The following is a 16,729-nucleotide window of genomic DNA, read 5'->3' on the forward strand; positions in this document are numbered from 1 at the left end:
AAGAAGGGCATCAGAGGGCAGACACACTGAAACCATACTCACAGAAAACTAGTCAATCTAATCACACTAGGACCACAGCCTTGTCTAACTCAATGAAACTAAGCCACACCTGTGGGGCCACCCAAGACGGGTGGGTCATTGTGGAGAGGTCTGACAGAATGTGGTCCACTGGAGAAGGGAATGGCAAACCACTTCAGTATTCTTGCCTTGAGAACCCCATGAACAGTATGAAAAGGAAAAATGATAGGATACTGAAAGAGGAACTCCCCAGGTCGGTAGGTGCCCAATATGCTACTGGAGATCAGTGGAGAAATAACTCCAGAAAGATGAAGGATGGAGCCAAAGCAAAACCAATACCCAGCTGTGGGTGTGACTGGTGATAGACACAAGGTCCAATGCTGTAAAGAGCAATGTTGCATAGGAATCTGAAATGTTAGGTCCATGAATCAAGGCAAATTGGAAGTGGTCAATAAGGAAATGGCAAGAGTGAACGTCGACATTCTAGGAATCAGGGAACTAAAATGGACTGGAATGGGTGAACTTAACTCAGATGACCATTATATCTACTACTGTGGGCGGGAATCCCTTAGAAGAAATGGAGTAGCCATCATGGTTAACAAAAGGGTCCGAAATGCAGTACTTGGATGCAGTCTCAAAAATGACAGAATGATCTCGGTTCCTTTCCAAGGCAAACCATTCAATATCACAGTAATCCTAGCCTATGCCCCAACCAGTAACGCTGGAGAAGCTGAAGTTGAATGGTTCTGTGAAGACCTACAAGACCTTCTAGAACTAACACTCAAAAAAGATGTCCTTTTCATTCTAGAGGACTGGAATGCAAAAGTAGGAAGTCAAGAAACACCTGGAGTAACAGGCAAATTTGGCCTTGGATTGTGGAATGAAGCAGGGCAAAGACTAACAGAGTTTTGCCAAGCAAATGCACTGGTCATAGCCAACACCCTCTTCCAACAACACAAGAGAAGACTCTACATATGGACATCACCAGATGGTCAACACTGAAATCAGATTGATTATATTCTTTGCAGCCAAAGATGGAGAAGCACTATACAGTCAACAAAAACATGACCAGGAGCTGACTGTGGCTCAGATCATGAACTCCTTATTGCCAAATTCAGACTTAAATTGAAGAAAGTAGGAAAAACCACTAGACCATTCAGGTATGACCTAGATCAAATCCCTTATGATTATACAGTGGAAGTGAGAAATAGATATAAGGGACTAGATCTGATAGATAGAGTGCTTGATGAACTATGGATGGAGGTTTGTGACGTTGTAAGGAGACAGGGATCAAGACCATCCCCATGGAAAAGAAATGCAAAAAAGCAAAATGGCTGTCTGGGGAGGCCCTACAAACAGCTGTGAAAAGAAGAGAAGGAAAAGCAAAGGAGAAAAGGAAAGATATAAGCATCTGAATGCAGAGTTCCAAAGAATAGCAAGAAGAGATAAGAAAGCCTTCCTCGGTGATCAATGTAAAGAAATAGAGGAAAAGAACAGAATGGGGAAAGACTAGAGATCTCTTCAAGAAAATTAGACATACCAAGGGAACATTTCATGCAAAGATGGGCTCAATAAACGACAGAAATGGTATGGACCTAACAGAAACAGAAGATATTAAGAAGAGGTGGCAAGAATACACGGAAGAACTGTACAAAAAAGATCTTCATGACCCGGATAATCACGATGGTGTGATCACTCATCTAGAGCCAGACATCCTGGAATGTGAAGTCAAGTGGGCCTTAGGAAGCATCACTGCAAACAAAGCTAGTGGAGGTGATGGAATTCCAGTTGAGCTATTTCAAATCCTGAAAGATGATGCTGTGAAAGTGCTGCATTCAATATGCCAGCACATTTGGAAAACTCAGCAGTGGCCACAGGACTGGAAAAGGTAGTTTTCATTCCAATCCCAAAGAAAGGCAATGCCAAAGAATGCTCAAACTACCACACAATTGCACTCATCTCATATGCTAGTAAAGTAATGCTCAAAATTCTCCAAGCCAGGCTTCAGCAATACGTAAACCACGAACTCCCTGATGTTCAAGCTGGCTTTAGAAAAGGCAGAGGAACCAGAGATCAAATTGCCAACATCTGCTGGATCATGGAAAAAGCAAGAGAGTTCCAGAAAAACATCTATTTCTGCTTTATTGACTATGTGAAAGCCTTTGACTGTGTGGATCACAATAAACTGTGGAAAATTCTGAAAGAGACGGGAATACCAGACCACCTGATCTGCCTCTTGAGAAATCTGTATGCAGGTCAGGAAGCAACAGTTAGAACTGGACATGGAACAACAGACTGGTTCCAAATAGGAAAAAGAGTACGTCAAGGCTGTATATTGTCACCCTACTTATTTAACTTATACGCAGAGTACGTCATGAGAAATGCTGGACTGGAAGAAGCACAAGCTGGAATGAAGATTGCTGGGAGAAAGATCAATAACCTCAGATATGCAGATGACACCACCCTTATGGCAGAAAGTGAAGAGGAACTCAAAAGCCTCTTGATGAAAGTGAAAGAGGAGAGTGAAAAAGTTGGCCTAAAGCTCAACATTCAGAAAACGAAGATCATGGCATCTGGTCCCATCACTTCATGGGAAATAGATGGGGAAACAGTAGAAACAGTGTCAGACTTTATTTTGGGGGGCTCCAAGATCACTGTAGGTGGTGATTGCACCCATGAAATTAAAAGACACTTACTCCTTGGAAGGAAAGTTATGACCAACCTAGATAGCATATTTAAAAGCAGAGACATTACTTTGCCAACAAAGGTCCATCTAGTTAAGGCTATGGTTTTTCCAGTGGTCATGTATGGATGTGAGTGTTGGACTGTGAAGAAAGCTGAACGCTGAAGAATTGATGCTTTTGAACTGTGGTGTTGGAGAAGACTCTTGAGAGTCCCTTGGACTGCAAGGAGATCCAACCAGTCCATCCTAAAGGAGATCAGTTCTGGGTGTTCATTGGAAGGACTGATGCTGAAGCTAAAACTCATATACTTTGGCCACCTCATGCGAAGAGTTGACTCATTGGAAAAGACTCTGATGCTGGCAGGGATTGGGGGCAGGAGGAGAAAGGGACGACAGAGGATGAGATGGCTGGATGGCATCACTGACTTGATGGACATGAGTTTGAGTGAACTCTGGGTGTTGGTGATGAACAGGGAGGCCTGGCGTGCTGCAATTCATGGAGTTGCAAGGAGTCGGACATGACTGAGTGACTGAACTGAACTGAGACTATAAAACTTTATTTGGAAAATCTTTGGAAGACATATAGAACGTATCATTTTCAGTAGGTTGATTCTTCTCCAGATGAAAGATCTAGAAACCAAAGGAGTTGGGAATGCAAACCCATCTTCACTATGTTGCCTAAGAACCAAAGAATGGAAAAGGCTAGGCCAGCCCCCTTCTTCAGCCCAGGGCTCTTATCTTTTGCAGGGGCTCCCACAGATGGGTTGAGGTTGACCTCTTTAATGTTACTGCCTTTCCTTTAATAATTCACTGCGGGTTTGTTAAGAGTGCATCTTTCTTTGCGTTTTGCGGGACTGCCAGCTTGTGCCATTTCTCATGGTAATGGATTCTCTAAATTTTCTCCTCACTGTGTAAAATCAGACTTCCCTCAATTTGACTTAAACTCACATCATAAACTTGAAGGGATTTCTTCCTTTTTTTTCTTTTAGAATTCATTGCTCACTCTATGAGGCTCTTTGTGATTTTATAGCTTTCTAATGTATCTCTCCCACCCAGCCTTTCTGATTGAAGGGCAGCTAATCTTTTTAATCAGGACTCCTTTCTGCCATATGGTAACACCTCCCCCTCCTGTGCCCTTAATCTCTTTCTACAGTCGTCTGTAGCTCTTTTCCAACCCATCCCCGTCTGTTAGGTAGGGCTTTCTGAAAGAGCAGTGATCCAAACCATCCCTAGGGCATGGCTAATAGAGTGATTGCTCTGACCTCTGCACTCTGGGAGTTCCAAATAGGTAGCAGAGACCAGGTGGCTGATGGGATGGGAGTAGGGGTGGGGTGAGAGTGGAGTAAGGGGTGGGCAAATAAGCTGGAGGCTTCACCAACTGGAGTTAAAAAGAAAGATCCATCTGCTCATAAATAAATACATTACAGTTAATAGCTAAGTTGAGGTTAACTGCTAGGTTATGGCATCCTCCCCTTTCTTTGAGTCCTCCCTACCCTTGCTCTATGAGACCCCTTTGGACAGGAAAGGGGCAGGACACAACCTTAAAAGGATGACATAGCCTGAGGACACAACGTAAACTATTTAGAACCAACTAGGTACAACATGGTGGACCAGTCGACTTCCACTCGACCTTGAGCCTTAGTATTCGCTCATTGTAACACATCAGAAGGCTAAATGACATACCCACAGGTGCCTTGACAGTTCCAAGGTCAACCACAAAGGTCAAAAAGTGTAGGCAGCCCAATTCCTGGAAATCCCCAGCCCTTCCCAAAATAGCTGGAATGCTCCTCTCACTCAGCACCCTATGAAATTACTCAGCCCATAAAAACTGACAACCCCATCCCCTGGCACCTCTCTTGCCTTCTGAGATGGCCCATTCTCTGTCTGTGGAGTGTGTATCTCACTGAACAAACCTTATTTCTCTTCACTATGGCTCACTCTTGAATCCACCCTGCACAAAGCCAAGAATCCACCCTTGGCGGCCACCACAGGGACTCACCTGAGACCTGAGACATGACCAGCCTCTCATACAGCACTCTCTTTCCTGCAACATTTTCCATGAGAGCCTCTCATTTTCTTTGGCTTCTTCATCTTTATTTGCCACATTCACTTTGAATAAACATACTTCCTTCTGAGGAGGGGTATGTGGGCCCACAGTGATCCGGGGGTGATATGGCAATGAAGAAATATCCTGGCATAGATGCTAATTGTTCTGGACAAAGAGGAGAGAGTGGTTTGTGGATACCAAGGGAACATTTCATGCAAAGATGGGTTCAATAAAGGGCAGAAATGGTATGGACCTAACAGAAGCAGAAGATATTAAGAAGAGGTCTCAAGAATACACAGAAGAACTGTACAAAAAAGATCTTCACAACTCAGATAATCACAATGGTGTGATCACTCACCTAGAGCCAGACATCCTAGAATATGAAGTCAAGTGGGCCTTAGGAAGCATCACTATGAACAAAGCTAGTGGAGGTGATGGCATTCCAGTTGAGCTATTTCAAATCCTGAAAGATGATGCTGTGAAAGTGCTGCACTCAATATGCCAGCACATTTGGAAAACTCAGCAGTGGCCACAGGACTGAAAAAGGTCAGTTTTCATTCCAATCCCAAAGAAAGGCAATGCCAAAGAATGCTCAAACTACCACACAATTGCACTCATTTCATATACTAGTAAAGTAATGCTCAAAATTCTCCAAGCCAGGCTTCAGCAATACGTGAACCGTGAACTCCCTGATGTTTAAGCTGGCTTTAGAAAAGGCAGAGGAACCAGAGATCAAATTGCCAACATCTGCTGGATCATGGAAAAAGCAAGAGAGTTCCAGAAAAACATCTATTTCTGCTTTATTGACTATGTCAAAGCCTTTGACTGTGTGGATCACAATAAACTGTGGAAAATTCTGAAAGAGATGGGAATACCAGACCACCTGACCTGCCTCTTGAGAAATCTGTATGCAGGTCACGAAGCAACAGTTAGAACTAGACATGGAACAACAGACTGGTTCCAAATAGGAAAAAGAGTACGTCAAGGCTGTATATTGTCACCTGACTTATTTAACTTATTACGCAGAGTACGTCATGAGAAATGCTGGACTGGAAGAAGCACAAGCTGGAATGAAGATTGCTGGGAGAAAGATCAATAACCTCAGATATGCAGATGACACCACCCTTATGGCAGAAAGTGAAGAGGAACTCAAAAGCCTCTTGATGAAAGTGAAAGAGGAGAGTAAAAAAGTTGGCCTAAAGCTCAACATTCAGAAAACGAAGATCATGGCATCTGGTCCCATCACTTCATGGGAAATAGATGGGGAAACAGTGGAAACAGTGTCAGACTTTATTTTGGGGGCTCCAAAATCACTGCAGATGGTAACTGCAGCCATGAAACTAAAAGACACTTATTCCTTGGAAGGAAAGTTATGACCAACCTAGATAGCATATTTAAACGCAGAGACATTACTTTGCCTAACAAATGGTCCGTCTAGTCAAGGCTATGGTTTTTCCAGTGGTCATGTGTGGATGTGAGAGTTGGACTGTGAAGAAAGCTGAACACTGAAGAATTGATGCTTTTGAACTGTGGTGTTGGAGAAGACTCTTGAGAGTCCCTTGGACTGTAAGGAGATCCAACCAGTCCATTCCTGAAGGAGATCAGTCCTGGGTGCTTCATTTGGAAGGACTGATGCTAAAGCTGAAACTCCCAATATTTTGGCCACCTCATGCGAAGATGTTGACTCATTGGAAAAGACCCTGATGCTGGGAGGGATTGGGGGCAGGAGGAGAAGGGGATGACAGAGGATGAGATGGCTGGATGGCATCACTGACTCGATGGACTATGAGTTTAAGTGAATTCAGGGAGTTGGTGATGGACAGGGAGGCCTGGTAGTGCTGCAATTCATGGGGTCGCAAAGAGTCGGACACGACTGAGCGACTGAACTGAACTGAAAGAAAGCTAAGAAGAGCTAAGGAGTGTTACTGAGTTTGTTACATACAGTGTTCTAAGGAGAGCTATGGAGACTTATTTACTCTGATATATAGTGTTCTAAGCAGAGCTAAAGAGACTGAGTTACTCTGAAGCATAGTGTGCTAAGGAGACTTACCTCTTTAGTTACTACTCTGACACACAGTGTACTAAGGAGAGGTAAGGCGACTTACTTACTCTGACACATACAGCGTGCTAAGGAGAGCTAAGCAGACTTACTTTCTCTAACACATATAGTGTTCTAATGAGAGCTAAGGAAACATACTTCTTTAACTCTGACAATATAGTGTTCTAAGGAGACTTACTAACTTACTCTGACACGTAATGTGCTAAGAAGAGCTAAGAAGAGATAAGGAGATTTACTTACTTCACTTCAGTTTAGTTCAGTCCCTCAGTCGAGTCCGACTCTGTGACACCACAGTTCGTAAGCATCAATTCTTCGGCGCTCAGCTTTCTTCATAGTCCAACTTACAGATCCATACATGACCACTGGAAAAACCATAGCCTTGACTAGACGGACATTTGTTAGCAAAGTAATGTCTCTGCTTTTGAATATGCTATCTAGGTTGGTCATGACTTTCCTTCCAAGGAGTAAGCGTCTTTTAATTTCATGGTTGCAATCACCATCTGCAGTGATTTTGGAGCCCCAAAAGATAAAGTTTCCAATGTTTCCCATTTCCACTGTTTCCCCATCTATTTCCCATGAAGTGATGGGGCCAGATGCCATGATCTTTGTTTTCTGAATATTGAGCTTTAAGCCAACTTTTTCACTCTCCTCTTTCACTTTCATCAAGAGGCTTTTTAGCTCCTCTTCACTTTCTGCCATAAGGGTGGTGTCATCTGCATACCTGAGGTTATTGATATTTCTCCCGGCAATCTTGATTCCAGCTTGTGCTTCTTCCAGCCCAGCGTTTCTCATGATGTACTCTGCATAGAAGTTAAATAAGCACGGTGACAATATACAGCCTTGATGTACTCCTTTTCCTATTTGGAACCAATCTGTTGCTCCATGTCCAGTTCTAACTGTTGCTTCCTGACCTGCATACAAGTTTCTCAAGAGTCAGGTTAGGTGGTCTGGTATTCCCATCTCTTTCAGAATTTCTCATAGTTTCTTGTGATCCACGCAGTCAAAGGCTTTGGCGTAGTCAATAAAGCAGAAATCGATGTTTTTCTGGAACTCTCTTTTTCGATGATCCAGCGGATGTTGGCAATTTGATTTCTGGTTCCTCTGCCTTTTCTAAAAGCAGCTTGAACATCTGGAAGTTCACGGTTCACGTATTGCTGAAGCCTGGCTTGGAGAATTTTGAGCATTACTTTACTAGCGTGTGAGATGAGTGCAATTGTGTGGTAGTTTGAGCATTCTCTGGCATTGCCTTTCTTTGGGATTGGAATGAAAACTGACCATTTCCAGTCCTGTGGCCACTGCTGAGTTTTCCAAATTTGCTGGCATGTTGAGTGCAGCACTTTCACAGCATCATCTTTCAGGATTTGAAACAGCTCAACTGGAATTCCATCACCTCCACTAGCTTTGTTCGTAGTGATGCTTTCTAAGGCCCACTTGACTTCACATTCCAGGATGTCTGGCTCTAGGTGAGTGATCACACCATCGTGAATATCTTGGTCATGAAGATCTTTTTTGTACAGTTCTTCTGTGTATTCTTGCCACCTCTTCTTAATATCTTCTGCTTCTGTTAGGTCCATACCATTTCTGTCCTTTATCAAGCCCATCTTTGCATGAAGTGTTCCCTTGGTATCTCTAATTTTCTTGAAGAGATCTCTAGTCTTTCCCATTCTGTTGTTTTCCTCTATTTCTTTGCACTGATCACTGAGGAAGGCTTTCTTATCTTTCCTTGCTATTCTTTGGAACTCTGCATTCAGATGCTTACATCTTTCCTTTTCTCCTTTGCCTTTCGCTTCTCTTCTTTTCACAGCTATTTGTAAGGCCTCCCCAGACAGCCATTTTGCTGTTTTGCATTTCTTTTCCATGGGAATTGTCTTTATCCTTGTCTCCTGTACAATATCAGGACCCTCCGTCCATAGTTCATCAGGCACTCTATCTATCAGATCTAGTCCCTTAACTCTATTTTTCATTTCCACTGTATAATCATAAGGGATTTGATTTAGGTCATACCTGAATGGTCTAGTGGTTTTCCCTACTTTCTTCAATTTAAGTCTGAATTTGGCAATAAGGAGTTCATGATCTGAGCCACAGTCAGCTCCTGGTCCTGTTTTTGCTGACTGTATAGAGCTTCTCCATCTTTGGCTGCAGAGAATATAATCAGTCTGATTTCAGTGTTGACCATCTGGTGATGTCCATGTACAGTCTTCTTTCGTGTTGTTTGAAGACAGTGTTTGCTATGACCAGTGCGTTTTCCTGGCAAAACTCTATTAGTCTTTGCTCTGCTTCATTCTGTATTCCAAGGTCAAATTTGCCTGTTACCCCAGGTGTTTCTTGACTTCCTACTTTTGTATTCCAGTCCCCTATAATGAAAAGGACATCTTTTGGGGCTGTTAGTTCTAAAGGGTCTTGGAGGTCTTCATAGAACCGTTCAACTTCAGCTTCTTCAGCATTACTGGCTGGGGCATAGACTTGGATTACTGTGATATTGAATGGTTTCCCTTGGAAACTAACAGAGATCATTCTGTCGTTTTTGAGACTGCATCCAAGTACTGCATTTCAGACTCTTTCATGGACCATGATGGCTACTCCATTTTTTCTAAGGGATTCCTGCCCACAGTAGTAGATATAACGGTCATCTGAGTTAAATTCACCCATTCCAGCCCATTTTAGTTTGCTGATTCCTAGAATGTCAACATTCACTCTTGCCATCTCCTGTTTGACTACTTCCAATTTGCCTTGATTCATGGACCTACATTCCAGGTTCCTATGCAATATTGCTCTTTACAGCATTGGACCTTGCTTCTATCACCAGTCACATCCACAGCTGTGTATCGTTTTTGCTTTGGCTCCATCCCTTCATTCTCTCTGGAGTTATTTCTCTACTGATGTCCTGTAGCATATTGGGCACCTACCGACCTGGGGAGTTCCTCTTTTAATATCCTCTCATTTTGCTTTTTCATACTGTTCTGAACCTTGCCTTCTCTAACTCCCTTACCCTACAATGTGTGTCAAAGAAACTGAGTCCTTGCTGCTGCTGTTGCTAAGTCGCTTCAGTCATGTCTGACTCTGTGTGACCCCATAAATGGCAGCCCACCAGGCTCCGCCATCCCTGGGATTCTCCAGGAAAGAACACTGGAGCGGGTTGCCATTTCCTTCTCCAAAGCATGAAAGTGAAAACTGAAAGTGAAGTCGCTCAGTCGTGTCCGACTCTTCGCAACCTCATGGACTGCAGCCTACCCGGCTCCTCCATCCATGGCGTTTTCCAGGCAAGAGTACTGGAGTGGGGTGCCATTGCCTTCTCCAGAACTGAGTCCTTAGCTCTTCTTAAAACACTATAAGGATGACTCTGTATCTCTGCTTAGCTCTCCTGAGCTCTCCTTACAAGAGTATCCATCAGCGAAAGTAAGTAACAGTATGACACATAGTACTTACTTTCTCTGAGACATATAGTGTTTTAACTGAGTCCTTAGCTCTTATTAAAACACTATATGTGTCAGAGAAAGTAAGTAATATGTGTCATACTTTTACTTACTTCCTCTGATGGATACTCTTGTAAGGGGAGCTCAGGAGAGCTAAACAGAGATACAGAGTCATCCTTACATACTTACTTCCTTGGACTATTATGTGCTATGGAGACTTACCTACTTACTTAATTACTGTGACACATAGTGTTCTGAGCAAAGGTAAGGAGAGCTAAGGAGACTTACTCTGACACAGATAGCATTCTAAGGAGAGCTAAGGAGACTTACTCTGACACAGATAGCATTCTAAGGAGAGCTAAGGTGGGCTAAGGAGACTTAGTTACTTAGATACTCTGACACATATAGTGTTCTAAGGAGTCCTACGTGTTCTGACACATAATGTGCCTAAGGAGACTTAACTACTTACTTACTCTGACCCATAGTGTGCTAAGGAGAGCTAAGCAGACTTACTTACTTACTCTGACACATAGAGTACTCTAATACAGCTAAGGAGATTTACTTACCTACCCTGAGACATATAGTGTGCTAAGGAGACTGACTCAGTTACTTACTTTCTCTGACACATATAGTGTTTTAAGAAGAGCTAAAGACTCACTTAGTTTCTCTGACAGACATTGTAGGGTAAGGGAGTTAGAGAAGGCAAGGTTCAGAAAAAGAACGAGACCACACTTTACAGGAACAGATCACCTTTAATGAGGCGAGAAGGGGCAGCAGTCAGATTAGTGAGCTGCCACACTAACCCAAGAAAAGAGTAAGTATATATAGGCATATGTGTGGAAATCTACTGTCTTAAGGGGCCCTGTTCTTCTTCTCCAAGGTCGTTTGGAGTAGTTATCTCTTAAACCGCTGGGGCAAGGAATTCTGGAGATCGGCCAGAGGCTGGACCGGCTGGGAGCTGGGCGTGATCAGCCTTAAAGTTCATTTTTTTTTTCCTTCGGGTGACAGACTTCTTTGTTTTGCATAGAATGGTGGGGAGGACCCAGAGGGGAGTTTTAACTCCTGGCTATTTTGAGCCATGTAACTTTCCTTCACATATTGTGTGCTAAGGAGAGCTAAAGAGACTTCTGTACTCTGAAGCATAGTGTTCTAAGGAGAGCTAAGGAGGATAAAGGAGACTTAGTTACCTAGTTACTCTGGCACATACAGTGTGCTAAGGAGAGCTAAGACTTACTTAGTTACTTACTTATTCTGATAGATATAGTGTTCTGAGGAGAGCTGAGGAGAATTACCTACTTACATATTTAATTACTCTGAGACATACAGTGTTCTAAGGAGAGCTTAAGGATAGTTAAGGATATTTGCCTACTTACTTACTTACTCTGACACATACAGTGTTCTAAAACGAGCTAAGGAGAGTTACTTACTCTGACACAGTATTCTAAGAGCTAAGGAGACTTAGTTACTTACTGTGACACATATATTGTTCTAAAAAGAGGTAATGAATGAGAGCTAAGGAAAGCTTAGGAGACTTACTTGGTTACTTAATAGCTCTTACACATATAGTGTTCTAAGGAGAGCTAAGGGAGATTTAGGTAGTTCCTTACACACTCTGACACATAGTTCCTTACACACTCCGACACATATAGTGTTCTAAGGACAGCTAAGGAGATTTACTTACTCTGACAGGTAGTGTTCTAAGGAGTAATAAGGAGACTTAGTTGCTTACATATTTACTCTGACACAATGTTATAAGGAGGGCTAAGGAGACTGACTGAGTTATGCTGATGCATATAATGTTCTAAGGAGAGCAAAGAAGACTTTACTTGCTTACTCTGACACACACTGTTCTAAGCAGAGCTAAGGAGACTTAGTTATTTACTCTTAGACATAGTGTTCTAAGGAGACCTCATGAGAACTAAGGAGAGCAAAGCAGAGATACACAGTGTTCTAAGGAGAGCTAAGGAGACTTACCTACTCTGAAACATAGTGATCTGAGGAGGGCTAAGAAGACTTACTTAGTTACTTGCTTACTCTGACAAGTATAGTGTTCTAAGGAAAGCTAAGGAGACTTACTTATTTACTCTTAGACATAGCATTCTAAGGAGACCTCATGAGGACTAAGCAGAGCAAAGGAGAGCTAGGGAGACTTACCTACTTCCTTACTTACTCTGACTAATATAGTATTCTAAAGAGAGGCAAGGAGAGCTAAGGAGACTTACCTACTTAGTTATGTACTCTGACACACAGTGTGCTAAGGAGAGCTAAGCAGACTGACTTACTCTCTCTGACACATATAGTATTCCAAGGAGACTTACTTACTCTGAAACATATAGAGTGCTAAGGAGAGCTAAGCAGACTTAGTTACTTTCTCTGACACATACAGTATTCTAAGGAGAGCTTACTCTGACACATAGTGTACTAAGCAGAGCTAAGGAGAATTCCTTATATTCTTACTTGCTCTGACACACAGTGTTCTAAGCAAAAGTAAGGAGAGCTAAGAGAGGTGACTTACCGTGACACATAGAGCATTCTAAGGAGAGCTAAGGAGGGCTAAGGAGGCTTACAGAGTTACTTAGGTACTCTGACACATATAGTGTTCTAAGGAGAGCTAAGGAGACTTACTTACACTGACACACATAGGGTGCTAAAGAGAACTAAGCAGACTTACATATTTTGTCTGACACATATAGTATTCCAAGGAGAGCTATGGAGACTTACTTGGACACATAGTGTTCTAAGCAGAGCTAAGGCGACATACTTCCTTGCTCTGACATGTACAGTGTTCTAAGGAGAACTACTTAGTTTCTTACTTACTCTGACACATATAGTGTTCTAAGAAGAGCTAAGGAAGGCTAAGGAGAGTTACTTAGTTTCTTAGGTACTCTGACAGATACAGGTGTTGCAAGGAGAGCTAAGGAAACTACTTACTTGCTGTGACACATATAGTGTTCTAAAGAGAGCTAAGGAGAGTTTCTGTAATCAAGTGTTCTGGTTGCCTCTCTGCAGTAGCACAAGCTGATTTCAAATACTTTTTATTTCTCCTCCAATTTAATTCAATTGAACCCTAATTTACTAATAAGTACTTTATTTTCTTGACAGTGCTTTATTTATTCAAGAGTCTGTCCCAGTTGACATGCCTGCCAACAGTATTTTGTGTAGATTTTTTGTTGATGGCCATTCTTACCCCTTTGAGATGGTATCTCATTGTGGTTTTGAGTTGCATTTCTTTTCCTGTGATGTTGCACAGGTTTCAGAAGCAGACATAAAAGGTAAAATCATAACCAGGAGCGGCCAGCTTCCAAACCAAAACCAAGATTTAGAAACACCTGTACACACTGCAGGCAGCCCATGCACCCTGCCATATTTGATTTAATAGCCTATATAAAAATGAAGTCCAATCAAATCCTTAGCATTTTTGAAGTAACACATCAAACTGCACTACTGTGGAAAACTTCTTTGTAGTGGAAAGTGTTTAGAAATATAGGGTAGCATTCAATTCACTTTATTGTACCTGTTAGAATGGAAGATTGGTCGTGTTATAAAAATTTGGAAACTTCACACTTGGCCTACCATGTTGCTGCTGCTGCTGCTAAGTCGCTTCAGTCATGTCCAACTCTGTGCAGCCCCATAGACAGCAGCCCACCAGGCTCCCCCGTCCCTGGGATTCTCCAGGCAAGAACACTGGAGTGGGTTGCCATTTCCTTCTCCGATGGTCTCACTAGGTTTAGTCAAAACTGGAAAAAAATCTTTAAGCAGAGAATATGTTAACAGTAATGTCAAAAGCTAAGGACCTCACAGTATAGCCAATTGATTTTTGACCAGGTGCTAACATACTGCAATGGAGGAAAGAATTGTCTTTTGTGCTTTAGCAACTGGATATCCATAAACAAAAGGATAAAGTTGGACCCCTATTTCTCACCATACATAAAATTTATTTTAAAATGGCTCACAGATATATATGTAAGAGATAAAACTTGCAGAGGAAAACAGAGGCATACATCTTCACAACCTTGGATTAGGTTTCTTAGCTATGATACCAAAAACACAAGTGACAATAGAACACTAGATCAATTAGATGTCATCAAAATTAAAACCTTTTGTGCTTCCAATGTTACCATCAAGAAAATGAAAAGACAGCCTACAGAACGGGAGAAAACACTTGCTAATCACATAGCTAATAAGGGACTGGGTACCCAAAATATATAAAGAAATCATAGAATTTAACTATATAAGGTAAATGGCCCAATTACAAAAGGAACAAAAGATCTGAATAGTCATCTCTGAATTAGGTACACAAATGTTCCATAAGCACATGAAAAGATGCTCAACATCTTTAGCCATCAGGGAATGCAACTCAAAACCACAATAAGATGCTACTCCACACCCACTATGATGAAGAAAACAGAAAAGACAGACAGTGTCAAGTGTTGACAAGGATGTTGAGAAACTGGAAGCCACACATACTTGTTCTTGGAATCTAAAATGATGCGGCCCTTTGGGAAACCAGTTTGGCAGTTCTTCAAAAAGTTAAACACAGAGTTGACGTGTGACCCAGCAATTCTTCTATGCTCAAGAAGAATGAATACATATGTGCACACAGAAATTTATACATGAATGTTCACAGTGATACTGTTTCTAAGTAACCAAAAAATAGAAGCAACCCAAATGTCCATCTACTAGAGGATGGATAAACAAAATGTGGTGTATTACTTCTGTAATAATATTTGGCATCAAAAGGAATGAAGTACTGACGCATGGTATGACACGGAGCAATCTTGAAAACATTATGCTAAGTGAAATCAGCCAGACCAAAAAGGATCATATATTGTTTGATTCCATTTATATGAAATGTAGAGAGCAGGCAAATGCATAAAGAGACAGATCATAGACTAGTGGTTATCTGTGCCCTCAAATAGGGTAGGTAGTCAGAATATGGAGTTACTGCAAATGGGTATGGAATTCTTTAGGGGATGTGGAAAATTTTCTAAAATTAGATTGTGATGATGATTCTAAAACTCTGAGTACACTCAAACCCACAACCTGTACACTTTGAATGGGTGAATTTTATGATATACAAAGAATATTTCAATAAGGCTATAAGAAAAATCAATACCCTCCCCCTAAAAAGAATCATGATGACATACTTCTGTGTCTACACAGTCTTAGGAAACCACCACGTTCAATACCTGCATATTACCTACTTGCAGTATACCAGGATACCTACTTGCCTGATTACATGTTACCTTGTCTCTTGTTGGAAGGTCATTTTCACTATCTATTCGTTGAACAAATAGTTTTTGAATGTCTATTCTGTGTTAAATATGGCTCCAGGTACCTGGAATAGATGCCTCATGTCATACAACACCCAAAGATCCCTACAAGGAGCCTGCCTCCGATCAGATTTACCTTGATTGTATGTTCATGTTCAAATACAGCTTAGCTCTTAGGGGTCATGCCAGGAGATATTTTTCAAGTGTAAGGTGCTATTTTCTACAAATTTCACTTTCTCCATCATAATGGGTCCATGGTTTCAATAGACTGCCATCCTTTTCACAGCTCGGTTGTTGTCAGTTATTAAATTCATTGTGAAGTCAAAAGGAATGACAAGAACTCCTGACCCCACTTCCAGTTTATCTCATTCATAGAGACTGAAATTACTCTGGTTAAATAAAGTATGCCCAATCAAAAGGGCTACATGTCTGGGCCCTGTCTCCTCCCTGAGTTATACTGGAATCATCAATGGTCTATTGGCATTCTTCATAACAGCATAGCCACTTCTCCGGTGCTGTGTTAAAATCATAAAACTCAGGCCTATCCTATCTCCATCTCCCACAGCTGTGTCTCTATGAATAACATTTCAGAATTATCATGAGGTGGAGGACACAGCATGTGCACAGTATTTCCCAAGCCCAGTTGCCAAGAGTGAGCTAATGTTAACCCTTTCTTGCATACAGTGAGCCTTACAAACTTCAAATGCAAGCCATTCGACAATGATCGACCTTGCCAGCGGAATGGCAAGCTTTCATGGTAGATCCCCAGATTTCCAGAGATAACATTTAAAATTATGTCATAAGATTTATAGAATATTCAACCATCCTTTTCCTTTTCGATGTTTTCATAGTGACTAAACACAAAGTTTGCATCTGTATATAAAAGACTAGTTAAATAAATATGATACCACCTTGCTAGCTTGCTTTTGGAAAATGTGTCCAAAAGATATTGATCATAATCTATCTTCCATAAAAGAACAGTATTAGTTTAACTTTTGTTTAGTAGCCTCAAACTGCACTTCCCTTCAAAATATAAAAACAAGAATTGCAAATATCAATTTTCAATTAATTGGTAATAGCTACATACATGGTGTGTTAAGAACGATCCTGAGATTGAGCATGGCTTAGCAAAAAGAGATAGCTAATAAATGTTTTCCAAGAATGCAAGGTAGGGAGTAGACATGTAAGTCTTATATTTGCCATCCCTGCACAATTGGAAGAAGAATTGGCATTGAA

At 41.5% G+C, this 16,729-nt stretch overlaps 1 protein-coding gene across 4 annotated transcripts in view; it reads left to right on the forward strand.

The window, feature by feature from the left end:
• MID1 (midline 1) overlaps positions 1–16,729 on the forward strand; it is a 415,869-nt gene that overhangs the window by 349,741 nt on the left and 49,399 nt on the right. The gene's annotated exons all lie outside the window — the stretch shown is intronic.

Source organism: Capra hircus, assembly GCF_001704415.2.
Source record: "Capra hircus breed San Clemente chromosome X unlocalized genomic scaffold, ASM170441v1, whole genome shotgun sequence".
Taxonomy (NCBI): domain Eukaryota; kingdom Metazoa; phylum Chordata; class Mammalia; order Artiodactyla; family Bovidae; genus Capra; species Capra hircus.